The sequence below is a fragment of the Haliotis asinina genome, chromosome 3, assembly GCF_037392515.1.
Source record: "Haliotis asinina isolate JCU_RB_2024 chromosome 3, JCU_Hal_asi_v2, whole genome shotgun sequence".
NCBI classification, from domain to species: Eukaryota; Metazoa; Mollusca; class Gastropoda; order Lepetellida; family Haliotidae; genus Haliotis; species Haliotis asinina.
Window position 1 is genome coordinate 83,431,971 of NC_090282.1, and position 15,224 is coordinate 83,447,194.

The 15,224-nt window shown below is 38.9% G+C and overlaps 20 non-coding genes across 20 annotated transcripts; all 20 read left to right on the forward strand.

Moving 5' to 3' along the window:
- The first annotated feature begins 549 nt into the window (after window positions 1-549).
- Window positions 550-622, forward strand: Trnal-uag (transfer RNA leucine (anticodon UAG)). The gene has a single exon. It is a non-coding gene; the product is annotated as a tRNA-Leu (tRNA).
- A 530-nt stretch (window positions 623-1,152) lies between these two features.
- Window positions 1,153-1,225, forward strand: Trnar-ucg (transfer RNA arginine (anticodon UCG)). The gene has a single exon. It is a non-coding gene; the product is annotated as a tRNA-Arg (tRNA).
- Window positions 1,226-2,053: 828 nt separating this feature from the next.
- Window positions 2,054-2,126, forward strand: Trnar-ucg (transfer RNA arginine (anticodon UCG)). Its single transcript has one exon. It is a non-coding gene; the product is annotated as a tRNA-Arg (tRNA).
- A 530-nt stretch (window positions 2,127-2,656) lies between these two features.
- Trnar-ucg (transfer RNA arginine (anticodon UCG)) lies at window positions 2,657-2,729 on the forward strand. The gene has a single exon. It is a non-coding gene; the product is annotated as a tRNA-Arg (tRNA).
- A 413-nt stretch (window positions 2,730-3,142) lies between these two features.
- Window positions 3,143-3,215, forward strand: Trnar-ucg (transfer RNA arginine (anticodon UCG)). The gene has a single exon. It is a non-coding gene; the product is annotated as a tRNA-Arg (tRNA).
- Window positions 3,216-4,458: 1,243 nt separating this feature from the next.
- On the forward strand, window positions 4,459-4,531 carry Trnar-ucg (transfer RNA arginine (anticodon UCG)). The gene has a single exon. It is a non-coding gene; the product is annotated as a tRNA-Arg (tRNA).
- A 530-nt stretch (window positions 4,532-5,061) lies between these two features.
- Trnar-ucg (transfer RNA arginine (anticodon UCG)) lies at window positions 5,062-5,134 on the forward strand. The gene has a single exon. It is a non-coding gene; the product is annotated as a tRNA-Arg (tRNA).
- A 413-nt stretch (window positions 5,135-5,547) lies between these two features.
- Window positions 5,548-5,620, forward strand: Trnar-ucg (transfer RNA arginine (anticodon UCG)). Its single transcript has one exon. It is a non-coding gene; the product is annotated as a tRNA-Arg (tRNA).
- Window positions 5,621-6,979: 1,359 nt separating this feature from the next.
- On the forward strand, window positions 6,980-7,052 carry Trnar-ucg (transfer RNA arginine (anticodon UCG)). The gene has a single exon. It is a non-coding gene; the product is annotated as a tRNA-Arg (tRNA).
- A 413-nt stretch (window positions 7,053-7,465) lies between these two features.
- Window positions 7,466-7,538, forward strand: Trnar-ucg (transfer RNA arginine (anticodon UCG)). The gene has a single exon. It is a non-coding gene; the product is annotated as a tRNA-Arg (tRNA).
- Window positions 7,539-8,067: 529 nt separating this feature from the next.
- On the forward strand, window positions 8,068-8,140 carry Trnar-ucg (transfer RNA arginine (anticodon UCG)). Its single transcript has one exon. It is a non-coding gene; the product is annotated as a tRNA-Arg (tRNA).
- A 413-nt stretch (window positions 8,141-8,553) lies between these two features.
- Trnar-ucg (transfer RNA arginine (anticodon UCG)) lies at window positions 8,554-8,626 on the forward strand. The gene has a single exon. It is a non-coding gene; the product is annotated as a tRNA-Arg (tRNA).
- Window positions 8,627-9,454: 828 nt separating this feature from the next.
- On the forward strand, window positions 9,455-9,527 carry Trnar-ucg (transfer RNA arginine (anticodon UCG)). The gene has a single exon. It is a non-coding gene; the product is annotated as a tRNA-Arg (tRNA).
- Window positions 9,528-10,355: 828 nt separating this feature from the next.
- On the forward strand, window positions 10,356-10,428 carry Trnar-ucg (transfer RNA arginine (anticodon UCG)). Its single transcript has one exon. It is a non-coding gene; the product is annotated as a tRNA-Arg (tRNA).
- Window positions 10,429-11,256: 828 nt separating this feature from the next.
- Window positions 11,257-11,329, forward strand: Trnar-ucg (transfer RNA arginine (anticodon UCG)). The gene has a single exon. It is a non-coding gene; the product is annotated as a tRNA-Arg (tRNA).
- A 1,132-nt stretch (window positions 11,330-12,461) lies between these two features.
- On the forward strand, window positions 12,462-12,534 carry Trnar-ucg (transfer RNA arginine (anticodon UCG)). Its single transcript has one exon. It is a non-coding gene; the product is annotated as a tRNA-Arg (tRNA).
- A 226-nt stretch (window positions 12,535-12,760) lies between these two features.
- Window positions 12,761-12,833, forward strand: Trnar-ucg (transfer RNA arginine (anticodon UCG)). The gene has a single exon. It is a non-coding gene; the product is annotated as a tRNA-Arg (tRNA).
- An 826-nt stretch (window positions 12,834-13,659) lies between these two features.
- Trnar-ucg (transfer RNA arginine (anticodon UCG)) lies at window positions 13,660-13,732 on the forward strand. Its single transcript has one exon. It is a non-coding gene; the product is annotated as a tRNA-Arg (tRNA).
- A 413-nt stretch (window positions 13,733-14,145) lies between these two features.
- Window positions 14,146-14,218, forward strand: Trnar-ucg (transfer RNA arginine (anticodon UCG)). The gene has a single exon. It is a non-coding gene; the product is annotated as a tRNA-Arg (tRNA).
- Window positions 14,219-14,818: 600 nt separating this feature from the next.
- Trnar-ucg (transfer RNA arginine (anticodon UCG)) lies at window positions 14,819-14,891 on the forward strand. The gene has a single exon. It is a non-coding gene; the product is annotated as a tRNA-Arg (tRNA).
- Window positions 14,892-15,224: the final 333 nt, after the last annotated feature.

The following is a 15,224-nucleotide window of genomic DNA, read 5'->3' on the forward strand; positions in this document are numbered from 1 at the left end:
GAAGCAAAAGGAATGTTGTAAACCGGAGTGTACAATAGGCATTACTGCGTCTGTGAGATCGTTGGCCTCGTGGCCTAATGGATAAGGCGTCTGACTTCGAATCAGAAGATTGCTAGTTTGAGTCTCGTCGGGGTCGTAGTACAACTCTTTTTACACAAAATTGAAAAGCGGTACTGTCAGCATAACCTTATTTTCCTCTCTCATCTATTAAAATGACAATGAGAAATGTTTTTTGGATTGAAAATGACATTTCAGTGGACACTGGGCATTCCAAAGTAGAGGATCTATCTTATTGACCATATACAAAAGTCTCGTCGGTTTCGTAGTACAACTCTTTTTATACAAAATGGAAAAGCGGTACTATCAGCACAACCTAATTTCCCTCTCTCATCTATTAAAATGACAATGAGCAATGTTTTTTGGATGGAACATACCATTTCATTGGACACTGAGCATTCAAAAGTTAGGTATTCATCTTGGTGACCAGAGAATATAAGAATGTTTTGAACCGGAGTGTACAATAGGCATTACTGCGTCTGTAAGATCGTTGGCCTCGTGGCCTAATGGATAAGGCGTCTGACTTAGAATCAGAAGATTGCGAGTTCGAGTCTCGTCGAGGTCGTAGTACAACTCTTTTTTATACAAAATAGAAAAGCGGTGTTGTCAGCACAACCTTATTTCCCTCTCTCATCTATTAAAATGACAGTGAGCAATGTTTTTTGGATGGAAAATAACATTTCAGTGGACACTGGGCATTCCAAAGTAGAGGATCTATCTTATTGACCATATACAAAAGTCTCGTCGGGGTCGTAGTACAACTCTTTTTATACAAAATGGAAAAGCGGTACTGTCAGCACAACCTTATTTCCCTCTCTCATCTATTAAAATGACAGTGAGCAATGTTTTTTGGATGGAAAATAACATTTCAGTGGACACTGGGCATTCCAAAGTAGAGGATCTATCTTATTGACCATATACAAAAGGACTGTGTTATCTGTTAAAATGACAATGGGCAATGTTTTTTGAATGGAAAATACCATTTCAGTGGACACTGAGCACTCAAAGGTAGATTTTTTATCTTGGTGACCAGAAGCAAAAGCAATGTTTTAAACCGGAGTGTACAATAGGCATTACTGCGTCTGTAAGATAGTTGGCCTCGTGGCCTAATGGATAAGGCGTCTGACTTCGAATCAGAAGATTGCGAGTTCGAGTCTCGTCGGGGTCGTAGTACAACTCTTTTTATACAAAATGGAAAACCGGTACAGTCAGCACAACCTTATTTCCCTCTCTCATCTATTAAAATGACAATGAGCAATGTTTTTTGGATTGAAAATGACATTTCAGTGGACACTGGGCATTCCAAAGTAGAGGATCTATCTTATTGACCATATACAAAAGGACTGTGTTATCTGTTAAAATGACAATGGGCAATGTTTTTTGAATGGAAAATTCCATTTCAATGGACACTGAGCACTCAAAGGTAGATTTTTTATCTTGGTGACCAGAAGCAAAAGCAATGTTTTAAACCGGAGTGTACAATAGGCATTACTGCGTCTGTGAGATAGTTGCCCTCGTGGCCTAATGGATAAGGCGTCTGACTTCGAATCAGAAGATTGCTAGTTTGAGTCTCGTCGGGGTCGTAGTACAACTCTTTTTACACAAAATTGAAAAGCGGTACTGTCAGCATAACCTTATTTTCCTCTCTCATCTATTAAAATGACAATGAGCAATGTTTTTTGGATTGAAAATGACATTTCAGTGGACACTGGGCATTCCAAAGTAGAGGATCTATCTTATTGACCATATACAAAAGTCTCGTCGGTTTCGTAGTACAACTCTTTTTATACAAAATGGAAAAGCGGTACTATCAGCACAACCTAATTTCCCTCTCTCATCTATTAAAATGACAATGAGCAATGTTTTTTGGATGGAACATACCATTTCATTGGACACTGAGCATTCAAAAGTTAGGTATTCATCTTGGTGACCAGAGAATGAAAGAATGTTTTGAACCGGAGTGTACAATAGGCATTACTGCGTCTGTAAGATCGTTGGCCTCGTGGCCTAATGGATAAGGCGTCTGACTTCGAATCAGAAGATTGCGAGTTCGAGTCTCGTCGAGGTCGTAGTACAACTCTTTTTTATACAAAATAGAAAAGCGGTGTTGTCAGCACAACCTTATTTCCCTCTCTCATCTATTAAAATGACAATGAGCAATGTTTTTTGGATGGAAAATGACATTTCAGTGGACACTGGGCATTCCAAAGTAGAGGATCTATCTTATTGACCATATACAAAAGTCTCGTCGGGGTCGTAGTACAACTCTTTTTATACAAAATGGAAAAGCGGTACTGTCAGCACAACCTTATTTCCCTCTCTCATCTATTAAAATGACAGTGAGCAATGTTTTTTGGATGGAAAATAACATTTCAGTGGACACTGGGCATTCCAAAGTAGAGGATCTATCTTATTGACCATATACAAAAGGACTGTGTTATCTGTTAAAATGACAATGGGCAATGTTTTTTGAATGGAAAATACCATTTCAATGGACACTGAGCACTCAAAGGTAGATTTTTTATCTTGGTGACCAGAAGCAAAAGCAATGTTTTAAACCGGAGTGTACAATAGGCATTACTGCGTCTGTAAGATAGTTGGCCTCGTGGCCTAATGGATAAGGCGTCTGACTTCGAATCAGAAGATTGCGAGTTCGAGTCTCGTCGGGGTCGTAGTACAACTCTTTTTATACAAAATGGAAAACCGGTACAGTCAGCACAACCTTATTTCCCTCTCTCATCTATTAAAATGACAATGAGCAATGTTTTTTGGATTGAAAATGACATTTCAGTGGACACTGGGCATTCCAAAGTAGAGGATCTATCTTATTGACCATATACAAAAGTCTCGTCGGGGTCGTAGTACAACTCCTTTTATACAAAATGGAAAAGCGGTACTGTCAGCACAACCTTAATTCCCTCTCTCATCTATTAAAATGACAATGAGCAATGTTTTTTGGATGGAACATACCATTTCATTGGACACTGAGCATTCAAAAGTTAGGTATTCATCTTGGTGACCAGAGAATGAAAGAATGTTTTGAACCGGAGTGTACAATAGGCATTACTGCGTCTGTAAGATCGTTGGCCTCGTGGCCTAATGGATAAGGCGTCTGACTTCGAATCAGAAGATTGCGAGTTCGAGTCTCGTCGAGGTCGTAGTACAACTCTTTTTATACAAAATAGAAAAGCGGTGTTGTCAGCACAACCTTATTTCCCTCTCTCATCTATTAAAATGACAATGAGCAATGTTTTTTGGATTGAAAATGACATTTCAGTGGACACTGGGCATTCCAAAGTAGAGGATGTATCTTATTGACCATGTACAAAAGGACTGTGTTATCTGTTAAAATGACAATGGGCAATGTTTATCAGATGGAAAATACCATTTCAATGGACACTGAGCACTCAAAGGTAGATTTTTTATCTTGGTGACCAGAAGCAAAAGGAATGTTTTAAACCGGAGTGTACAATAGGCATTACTGCGTCTGTTAGATAGTTGCCCTCGTGGCCTAATGGATAAGGCGTCTGACTTCGAATCAGAAGATTGCTAGTTTGAGTCTCGTCGGGGTCGTAGTACAACTCTTTTTACACAAAATTGAAAAGCGGTACTGTCAGCACAACCTTATTTCCCTCTCTCATCTATTAAAATGACAATGAGCAATGTTTTTTGGATGGAAAATAACATTTCAGTGGACACTGGGCATTCCAAAGTAGAGGATCTATCTTATTGACCATATACAAAAGGACTGTGTTATCTGTTAAAATGACAATGGGCAATGTTTTTTGAATGGAAAATTCCATTTCAATGGACACTGAGCACTCAAAGGTAGATTTTTTATCTTGGTGACCAGAAGCAAAAGGAATGTTTTAAACCGGAGTGTACAATAGGCATTACTGCGTCTGTGAGATAGTTGCCCTCGTGGCCTAATGGATAAGGCGTCTGACTTCGAATCAGAAGATTGCTAGTTTGAGTCTCGTCGGGGTCGTAGTACAACTCTTTTTACACAAAATTGAAAAGCGGTACTGTCAGCATAACCTTATTTTCCTCTCTCATCTATTAAAATGACAATGAGCAATGTTTTTTGGATTGAAAATGACATTTCAGTGGACACTGGGCATTCCAAAGTAGAGGATCTATCTTATTGACCATATACAAAAGTCTCGTCGGTTTCGTAGTACAACTCTTTTTATACAAAATGGAAAAGCGGTACTATCAGCACAACCTAATTTCCCTCTCTCATCTATTAAAATGACAATGAGCAATGTTTTTTGGATGGAACATACCATTTCATTGGACACTGAGCATTCAAAAGTTAGGTATTCATCTTGGTGACCAGAGAATGAAAGAATGTTTTGAACCGGAGTGTACAATAGGCATTACTGCGTCTGTAAGATCGTTGGCCTCGTGGCCTAATGGATAAGGCGTCTGACTTCGAATCAGAAGATTGCGAGTTCGAGTCTCGTCGAGGTCGTAGTACAACTCTTTTTTATACAAAATAGAAAAGCGGTGTTGTCAGCACAACCTTATTTCCCTCTCTCATCTATTAAAATGACAATGAGCAATGTTTTTTGGATGGAAAATAACATTTCAGTGGACACTGGGCATTCCAAAGTAGAGGATCTATCTTATTGACCATATACAAAAGTCTCGTCGGGGTCGTAGTACAACTCTTTTTATACAAAATTGAAAAGCGGTACTGTCAGCACAACCTTATTTCCCTCTCTCATCTATTAAAATGACAGTGAGCAATGTTTTTTGGATGGAAAATAACATTTCAGTGGACACTGGGCATTCCAAAGTAGAGGATCTATCTTATTGACCATATACAAAAGGACTGTGTTATCTGTTAAAATGACAATGGGCAATGTTTTTTGAATGGAAAATACCATTTCAATGGACACTGAGCACTCAAAGGTAGATTTTTTATCTTGGTGACCAGAAGCAAAAGCAATGTTTTAAACCGGAGTGTACAATAGGCATTACTGCGTCTGTAAGATAGTTGGCCTCGTGGCCTAATGGATAAGGCGTCTGACTTCGAATCAGAAGATTGCGAGTTCGAGTCTCGTCGGGGTCGTAGTACAACTCTTTTTATACAAAATGGAAAACCGGTACAGTCAGCACAACCTTATTTCCCTCTCTCATCTATTAAAATGACAATGAGCAATGTTTTTTGGATTGAAAATGACATTTCAGTGGACACTGGGCATTCCAAAGTAGAGGATCTATCTTATTGACCATATACAAAAGTCTCGTCGGGGTCGTAGTACAACTCCTTTTATACAAAATGGAAAAGCGGTACTGTCAGCACAACCTTAATTCCCTCTCTCATCTATTAAAATGACAATGAGCAATGTTTTTTGGATGGAACATACCATTTCATTGGACACTGAGCATTCAAAAGTTAGGTATTCATCTTGGTGACCAGAGAATGAAAGAATGTTTTGAACCGGAGTGTACAATAGGCATTACTGCGTCTGTAAGATCGTTGGCCTCGTGGCCTAATGGATAAGGCGTCTGACTTCGAATCAGAAGATTGCGAGTTCGAGTCTCGTCGAGGTCGTAGTACAACTCTTTTTATACAAAATAGAAAAGCGGTGTTGTCAGCACAACCTTATTTCCCTCTCTCATCTATTAAAATGACAATGAGCAATGTTTTTTGGATTGAAAATGACATTTCAGTGGACACTGGGCATTCCAAAGTAGAGGATGTATCTTATTGACCATGTACAAAAGCACTGTGTTATCTGTTAAAATGACAATGGGCAATGTTTTTCAGATGGAAAATACCATTTCAATGGACACTGAGCACTCAAAGGTAGATTTTTTATCTTGGTGACCAGAAGCAAAAGGAATGTTGTAAACCGGAGTGTACAATAGGCATTACTGCGTCTGTGAGATAGTTGCCCTCGTGGCCTAATGGATAAGGCGTCTGACTTCAAATCAGAAGATTGCTAGTTTGAGTCTCGTCGGGGTCGTAGTACAACTCTTTTTACACAAAATTGAAAAGCGGTACTGTCAGCACAACCTTATTTCCCTCTCTCATCTATTAAAATGACAATGAGCAATGTTTTTTGGATGGAAAATAACATTTCAGTGGACACTGGGCATTCCAAAGTAGAGGATCAATCTTATTGACCATATACAAAAGGACTGTGCTATCTGTTAAAGTGACAATGGGCAATGTTTTTTGGATGGAAAATACCATTTCAATGGACACTGAGCATTCAAAAGTAGATTTTTTATCTTGGTGACCAGAAGCAAAAGGAATGTTTTGAACCGGAGTGTACAATAGGCATTACTGCGTCTGTGAGATAGTTGGCCTCGTGGCCTAATGGATAAGGCGTCTGACTTCGAATCAGAAGATTGCTAGTTTGAGTCTCGTCGGGGTCGTAGTACAACTCTTTTTACACAAAATTAAAAAGCGGTACTGTCAGCATAACTTTATTTCCCTCTCTCATCTATTAAAATGACAATGAGCAATGTTTTTTGGATTGAAAATGACATTTCATTGGACACTGGGCATTCCAAAGTAGAGGATCTATCTTATTGACCATATACAAAAGTCTCGTCGGGGTCGTAGTACAACTCTTTTTATACAAAATGGAAAAGCGGTACTGTCAGAACAACCTTATTTCCCTCTCTCATCTATTAAAATGACAGTGAGCAATGTTTTTTGGATGGAAAATAACATTTCAGTGGACACTGGGCATTCCAAAGTAGAGGATCTATCTTATTGACCATATACAAAAGGACTGTGTTATCTGTTAAAATGACAATGGGCAATGTTTTTTGAATGGAAAATACCATTTCAATGGACACTGAGCACTCAAAGGTAGATTTTTTATCTTGGTGACCAGAAGCAAAAGCAATGTTTTAAACCGGAGTGTACAATAGGCATTACTGCGTCTGTAAGATAGTTGGCCTCGTGGCCTAATGGATAAGGCGTCTGACTTCGAATCAGAAGATTGCGAGTTCGAGTCTCGTCGGGGTCGTAGTACAACTCTTTTTATACAAAATGGAAAACCGGTACAGTCAGCACAACCTTATTTCCCTCTCTCATCTATTAAAATGACAATGAGCAATGTTTTTTGGATTGAAAATGACATTTCAGTGGACACTGGGCATTCCAAAGTAGAGGATCTATCTTATTGACCATATACAAAAGTCTCGTCGGGGTCGTAGTACAACTCCTTTTATACAAAATGGAAAAGCGGTACTGTCAGCACAACCTTATTTCCCTCTCTCATCTATTAAAATGACAATGAGCAATGTTTTTTGGATGGAACATACCATTTCATTGGACACTGAGCATTCAAAAGTTAGGTATTCATCTTGGTGACCAGAGAATGAAAGAATGTTTTGAACCGGAGTGTACAATAGGCATTACTGCGTCTGTAAGATCGTTGGCCTCGTGGCCTAATGGATAAGGCGTCTGACTTCGAATCAGAAGATTGCGAGTTCGAGTCTCGTCGAGGTCGTAGTACAACTCTTTTTATACAAAATAGAAAAGCGGTGTTGTCAGCACAACCTTATTTCCCTCTCTCATCTATTAAAATGACAATGAGCAATGTTTTTTGGATGGAAAATAACATTTCAGTGGACACTGGGCATTCCAAAGTAGAGGATGTATCTTATTGACCATATACAAAAGTCTCGTCGGGGTCGTAGTACAACTCTTTTTATACAAAATGGAAAAGCGGTACTGTCAGCACAACCTTATTTCCCTCTCTCATCTATTAAAATGACAGTGAGCAATGTTTTTTGGATGGAAAATAACATTTCAGTGGACACTGGGCATTCCAAAGTAGAGGATCTATCTTATTGACCATATACAAAAGGACTGTGTTATCTGTTAAAATGACAATGGGCAATGTTTTTTGAATGGAAAATACCATTTCAATGGACACTGAGCACTCAAAGGTATATATTTTATCTTGGTGACCAGAAGCAAAAGCAATGTTTTAAACCGGAGTGTACAATAGGCATTACTGCGTCTGTAAGATAGTTGGCCTCGTGGCCTAATGGATAAGGCGTCTGACTTCGAATCAGAAGATTGCGAGTTCGAGTCTCGTCGGGGTCGTAGTACAACTCTTTTTATACAAAATGGAAAACCGGTACAGTCAGCACAACCTTATTTCCCTCTCTCATCTATTAAAATGACAATGAGCAATGTTTTTTGGATTGAAAATGACATTTCAGTGGACACTGGGCATTCCAAAGTAGAGGATCTATCTTATTGACCATATACAAAAGTCTCGTCGGGGTCGTAGTACAACTCCTTTTATACAAAATGGAAAAGCGGTACTGTCAGCACAACCTTAATTCCCTCTCTCATCTATTAAAATGACAATGAGCAATGTTTTTTGGATGGAACATACCATTTCATTGGACACTGAGCATTCAAAAGTTAGGTATTCATCTTGGTGACCAGAGAATGAAAGAATGTTTTGAACCCGAGTGTACAATAGGCATTACTGCGTCTGTAAGATCGTTGGCCTCGTGGCCTAATGGATAAGGCGTCTGACTTCGAATCAGAAGATTGCGAGTTCGAGTCTCGTCGAGGTCGTAGTACAACTCTTTTTATACAAAATAGAAAAGCGGTGTTGTCAGCACAACCTTATTTCCCTCTCTCATCTATTAAAATGACAATGAGCAATGTTTTTTGGATTGAAAATGACATTTCAGTGGACACTGGGCATTCCAAAGTAGAGGATGTATCTTATTGACCATATACAAAAGGACTGTGTTATCTGTTAAAATGACAATGGGCAATGTTTTTCAGATGGAAAATACCATTTCAATGGACACTGAGCACTCAAAGGTAGATTTTTTATCTTGGTGACCAGAAGCAAAAGGAATGTTTTAAACCGGAGTGTACAATAGGCATTACTGCGTCTGTGAGATAGTTGCCCTCGTGGCCTAATGGATAAGGCGTCTGACTTCGAATCAGAAGATTGCTAGTTTGAGTCTCGTCGGGGTCGTAGTACAACTCTTTTTACACAAAATTGAAAAGCGGTACTGTCAGCACAACCTTATTTCCCTCTCTCATCTATTAAAATGACAATCAGCAATGTTTTTTGGATGGAAAATAACATTTCAGTGGACACTGGGCATTCCAAAGTAGAGGATCTATCTTATTGACCATATACAAAAGTCTCGTCGGTTTCGTAGTACAACTCTTTTTATACAAAATGGAAAAGCGGTACTATCAGCACAACCTTATTTCCCTCTCTCATCTATTAAAATGACAATGAGCAATGTTTTTTGGATGGAACATACCATTTCATTGGACACTGAGCATTCAAAAGTTAGGTATTCATCTTGGTGACCAGAGAATGAAAGAATGTTTTGAACCGGAGTGTACAATAGGCATTACTGCGTCTGTAAGATCGTTGGCCTCGTGGCCTAATGGATAAGGCGTCTGACTTCGAATCAGAAGATTGCGAGTTCGAGTCTCGTCGAGGTCGTAGTACAACTCTTTTTATACAAAATAGAAAAGCGGTGTTGTCAGCACAACCTTATTTCCCTCTCTCATCTATTAAAATGACAATGAGCAATGTTTTTTGGATGGAAAATAACATTTCAGTGGACACTGGGCATTCCAAAGTAGAGGATCTGTCTTATTGACCATATACAAAAGGACTGTGTTATCTGTTAAAATGACAATGGGCAATGTTTTTTGAATGGAAAATACCATTTCAATGGACACTGAGCACTCAAAGGTAGATTTTTTATCTTGGTAACCAGAAGCAAAAGGAATGTTGTAAACCGGAGTGTACAATAGGCATTACTGCGTCTGTGAGATAGTTGGCCTCGTGGCCTAATGGATAAGGCGTCTGACTTCGAATCAGAAGATTGCTAGTTTGAGTCTCGTCGGGGTCGTAGTACAACTCTTTTTACACAAAATTGAAAAACGGTACTGTCAGCATAACCTTGTTTCCCTCTCTCATCTATTAAAATGACAATCAGCAATGTTTTTTGGATTGAAAATGACATTTCAGTGGACACTGGGCATTCCAAAGTAGAGGATCTATCTGATTGACCATATACAAAAGTCTCGTCGGGGTCGTAGTACAACTCTTTTTATACAAAATGGAAAAGCGGTACTATCAGCACAACCTTATTTCCCTCTCTCATCTATTAAAATGACAATGAGCAATGTTTTTTGGATGGAACATACCATTTCATTGGACACTGAGCATTCAAAAGTTAGGTATTCATCTTGGTGACCAGAGAATGAAAGAATGTTTTGAACCGGAGTGTACAATAGGCATTACTGCGTCTGTAAGATCGTTGGCCTCGTGGCCTAATGGATAAGGCGTCTGACTTCGAATCAGAAGATTGCGAGTTCGAGTCTCGTCGAGGTCGTAGTACAACTCTTTTTATACAAAATAGAAAAGCGGTGTTGTCAGCACAACCTTATTTCCCTCTCTCATCTATTAAAATGACAATGAGCAATGTTTTTTGGATGGAAAATAACATTTCAGTGGACACTGGGCATTCCAAAGTAGAGGATCTATCTTATTGACCATATACAAAAGGACTGTGTTATCTGTTAAAATGACAATGGGCAATGTTTTTTGAATGGAAAATACCATTTCAATGGACACTGAGCACTCAAAGGTAGATTTTTTATCTTGGTAACCAGAAGCAAAAGGAATGTTGTAAACCGGAGTGTACAATAGGCATTACTGCGTCTGTGAGATAGTTGGCCTCGTGGCCTAATGGATAAGGCGTCTGACTTCGAATCAGAAGATTGCTAGTTTGAGTCTCGTCGGGGTCGTAGTACAACTCTTTTTACACAAAATTGAAAAACGGTACTGTCAGCATAACCTTATTTCCCTCTCTCATCTATTAAAATGACAATCAGCAATGTTTTTTGGATTGAAAATGACATTTCAGTGGACACTGGGCATTCCAAAGTAGAGGATCTATCTGATTGACCATATACAAAAGTCTCGTCGGGGTCGTAGTACAACTCTTTTTATACAAAATGGAAAAGCGGTACTATCAGCACAACCTTATTTCCCTCTCTCATCTATTAAAATGACAATGAGCAATGTTTTTTGGATGGAACATACCATTTCATTGGACACTGAGCATTCAAAAGTTAGGTATTCATCTTGGTGACCAGAGAATGAAAGAATGTTTTGAACCGGAGTGTACAATAGGCATTACTGCGTCTGTAAGATCGTTGGCCTCGTGGCCTAATGGATAAGGCGTCTGACTTCGAATCAGAAGATTGCGAGTTCGAGTCTCGTCGAGGTCGTAGTACAACTCTTTTTATACAAAATAGAAAAGCGGTGTTGTCAGCACAACCTTATTTCCCTCTCTCATCTATTAAAATTACAATGAGCAATGTTTTTTGGATGGAAAATAACATTTCAGTGGACACTGGGCATTCCAAAGTAGAGCATGTATCTTATTGACCATATACAAAAAGTCTCGTCGCGGTCGCAGTACAACTCTTTTTATACAAAATGGAAAAGCGGTACTCTCAGCACAACCTTATTTCCCTCTCTCATCTATTAAAATGACAATGAGCAATGTTTTTTGGATGGAAAATAACATTTCAGTGGACACTGGGCATTCCAAAGTAGATTTTCTATCTTATTGACCATATACAAAAGGACTGTGTTATCTGTTAAAGTGACAATGGGCAATGATTTTTGGATGGAACACACCATTTCAACGGACACTGAGGACTCAAAGGTAGATTTTTTATCTTGGTGACCAGAAGCAAAAGCAATGTTTTAAACCGGAGTGTACAATAGGCATTACTGCGTCTGTAAGATAGTTGGCCTCGTGGCCTAATGGATAAGGCGTCTGACTTCGAATCAGAAGATTGCAAGTTCGAGTCTCGTCGGGGTCGTAGTACAACTCTTTTTACACAAAATTGAAAAGCTTTACTGTAAGCACAACCTTATTTCCCTCTCTCATCTATTAAAATGACAATGAGCAATGTTTTTTGGATTGAAAATGACATTTCAGTGGACACTGGGCATTCCAAAGTAGAGGATATATCTTTTTGACCATATACAAAAGTCTCGTCGGGGTCGTAGTACAACTCTTTTTATACAAAATGGAAAAGCGGTACTGTCAGCACAACCTAATTTCCCTCTCTCATCTATTAAAATGACAATGAGCAATGTTTTTTGGATGGAAAATAACATTTCAGTGGACACTGGGCATTCCAAAGTAGAGGATCTATCTTATTGACCATATACAAAAGGACTGTGTTATCTGTTAAAATTACAATGGGCAATGATTTTTGGATGGAAAATACCATTTCAATGGACACTGAGCATTCAAAAGCAGATTTTTTATCTTGGTGACCAGAAGCAAAAGGAATGTTTTGAACCGGAGTGTACAATAGGCATTACTCCGTCTGTGAGATAGTTGGCCTCGTGGCCTAATGGATAAGGCGTCTGACTTCGAATCAGAAGATTGCGAGTTCGAGTCTCGTCGGGGTCGTAGTACAACTCTTTTTATACAAAATAGAAAACCGGTACAGTCAGCACAACCTTATTTCCCTCTCTCATCTATTAAAATGACAATGAGCAGTGTTTTTTGGATGGAACATACCATTTCATTCGACACTGAGCATTCAAAAGTTAGCTATTTATCTTGGTGACCAGAGAATGAAAGAATGTTTTGAACCGGAGTGTACAATAGGCATTACTGCGTCTGTAAGATAGTTGGCCTCGTGGCCTAATGGTTAAGGCGTCTGACTTCGAATCAGAAGATTGCGAGTTCGAGTCTCGTCGAGGTCGTAGTACAAATCTTTTTATACAAAATTGAAAAGCGTTATTGTCAGCACAACCTTATTTCCCTCTCTCATCTATTAAAATGACAATGAGCAATGTTTTTGAAAGGAAAATAACATTTCAGTGTACACTGGGCATTCCAAAGTAGAGGATGTATCTTATTGACCATATACAAAAGGACTGTGTTATCTGTTAAAATGACAATGGGCAATGTTTTTTGAATGGAAAATACCATTTCAATGGACACTGAGCACTCAAAGGTAGATTTTTTATCTTGGTGACCAGAAGCAAAAGAAATATTGTAAACCGGAGTGTACAATAGGCATTACTGCGTCTGTGAGATAGTTGACCTCGTGGCCTAATGGATAAGGCGTCTGACTTCGAATCAGAAGATTGCTAGTTTGAGTCTCGTCGGGGTCGTAGTACAACTCTTTTTACACAAAATTGAAAAGCGGTACTGTCAGCATAACCTTATTTCCCTCTCTCATCTATTAAAATGACAATGAACAATGTTTTTTGTATTGTAATGACATTTCAGTGGACAGTGGGCATTCCAAAGTAGAGGATCTATCTTACTGACCATATACAAAAGTCTCGTCGGTTTCGTAGTACAAATCTTTTTATACAAAATGGAAAAGCGGTACTATCAGCACAACCTTATTTCCCTCTCTCATCTATTAAAATGACAATGAGCAATGTTTTTTGGATGGAACATACCACTTCATTCGACACTGAGCGTTCAAAAGTTAGCTATTTATCTTGGTGACCAGAGAATGAAAGAATGTTTTGAACCGGAGTGTACAATAGGCATTACTGCGTCTGTAAGACAGTTGGCCTCGTGGCCTAATGGATAAGGCGTCTGACTTCGAATCAGAAGATTGCGAGTTCGAGTCTCGCCGGGGTCGTAGTACAACTCTTTTTATACAAAATTGAAAAGCGGTATTGTCAGCACAACCTTATTTCCCTCTCTCATCTATTAAAATGACAATGAGCAATGTTTTTTGGATTGAAAATGACATTTCAGTGGACACTGGGCATTCCAAAGAAGAGGATCTATCTTATTGACCATATACAAAAGTCTCGTCGCGGTCGTAGTGCAACTCTTTTTATACAAAATGGAAAAGCGGTACTATCAGCACAACCTTATTTCCCTCTCTCATCTATTAAAATGACAATGAGCAATGTTTTTTGGATGGAACACACCATTTCATTGGACACTGAGCATTCAAAAGTTAGGTATTCATCTTGGTGACCAGAGAATGAAAGAATGTTTTGAACCGGAGTGTACAATAGGCATTACTGCGTCTGTAAGATAGTTGGCCTCGTGGCCTAATGGATAAGGCGTCTGACTTCGAATCAGAAGATTGCGAGTTCGAGTCTCGTCGAGGTCGTAGTACAACTCTTTTTATACAAAATTGAAAAGCGGTACTGTCAGCACAACCTTATTTCCCTCTCTCATCTATTAAAATGACAGTGAGCAATGTTTTTTGGATGGAAAATAACATTTCAGTGGACACTGGGCATTCCAAAGTAGAGGATCTATCTTATTGACCATATACAAAAGTCTCGTCGGGGTCGTAGTACAACTCTTTTTATACAAAATGGAAAAGCGGTACTGTCAGCACAACCTTATTTCCCTCTCTCATCTATTAAAATGACAGTGAGCAATGTTTTTTGGATTGAAAATGACATTTCAGTGGACACTGGGCATTCCAAAGTAGAGGATCTATCTTATTGACCATATACAAAAGTCTCGTCGGGGTCGTAGTACAACTCCTTTTATACAAAATGGAAAAGCGGTACTGTCAGCACAACCTTAATTCCCTCTCTCATCTATTAAAATGACAATGAGCAATGTTTTTTGGATGGAACATACCATTTCATTGGACACTGAGCATTCAAAAGTTAGGTATTCATCTTGGTGACCAGAGAATGAAAGAATGTTTTGAACCGGAGTGTACAATAGGCATTACTGCGTCTGTAAGATCGTTGGCCTCGTGGCCTAATGGATAAGGCGTCTGACTTCGAATCAGAAGATTGCGAGTTCGAGTCTCGTCGAGGTCGTAGTACAACTCTTTTTATACAAAATAGAAAAGCGGTGTTGTCAGCACAACCTTATTTCCCTCTCTCATCTATTAAAATGACAATGAGCAATGTTTTTTGGATGGAAAATGACATTTCAGTGGACACTGGGCATTCCAAAGTAGAGGATGTATCTTATTGACCATGTACAAAAGGACTGTTTTATCTGTTAAAATGACAATGGGCAATGTTTTTCAGATGGAAAATACCATTTCAATGGACACTGAGCACTCAAAGGTAGATTTTTTATCTTGGTGACCAGAAGCAAAAGGAATGTTTTAAACCGGAGTGTACAATAGGCATTACTGCGTCTGT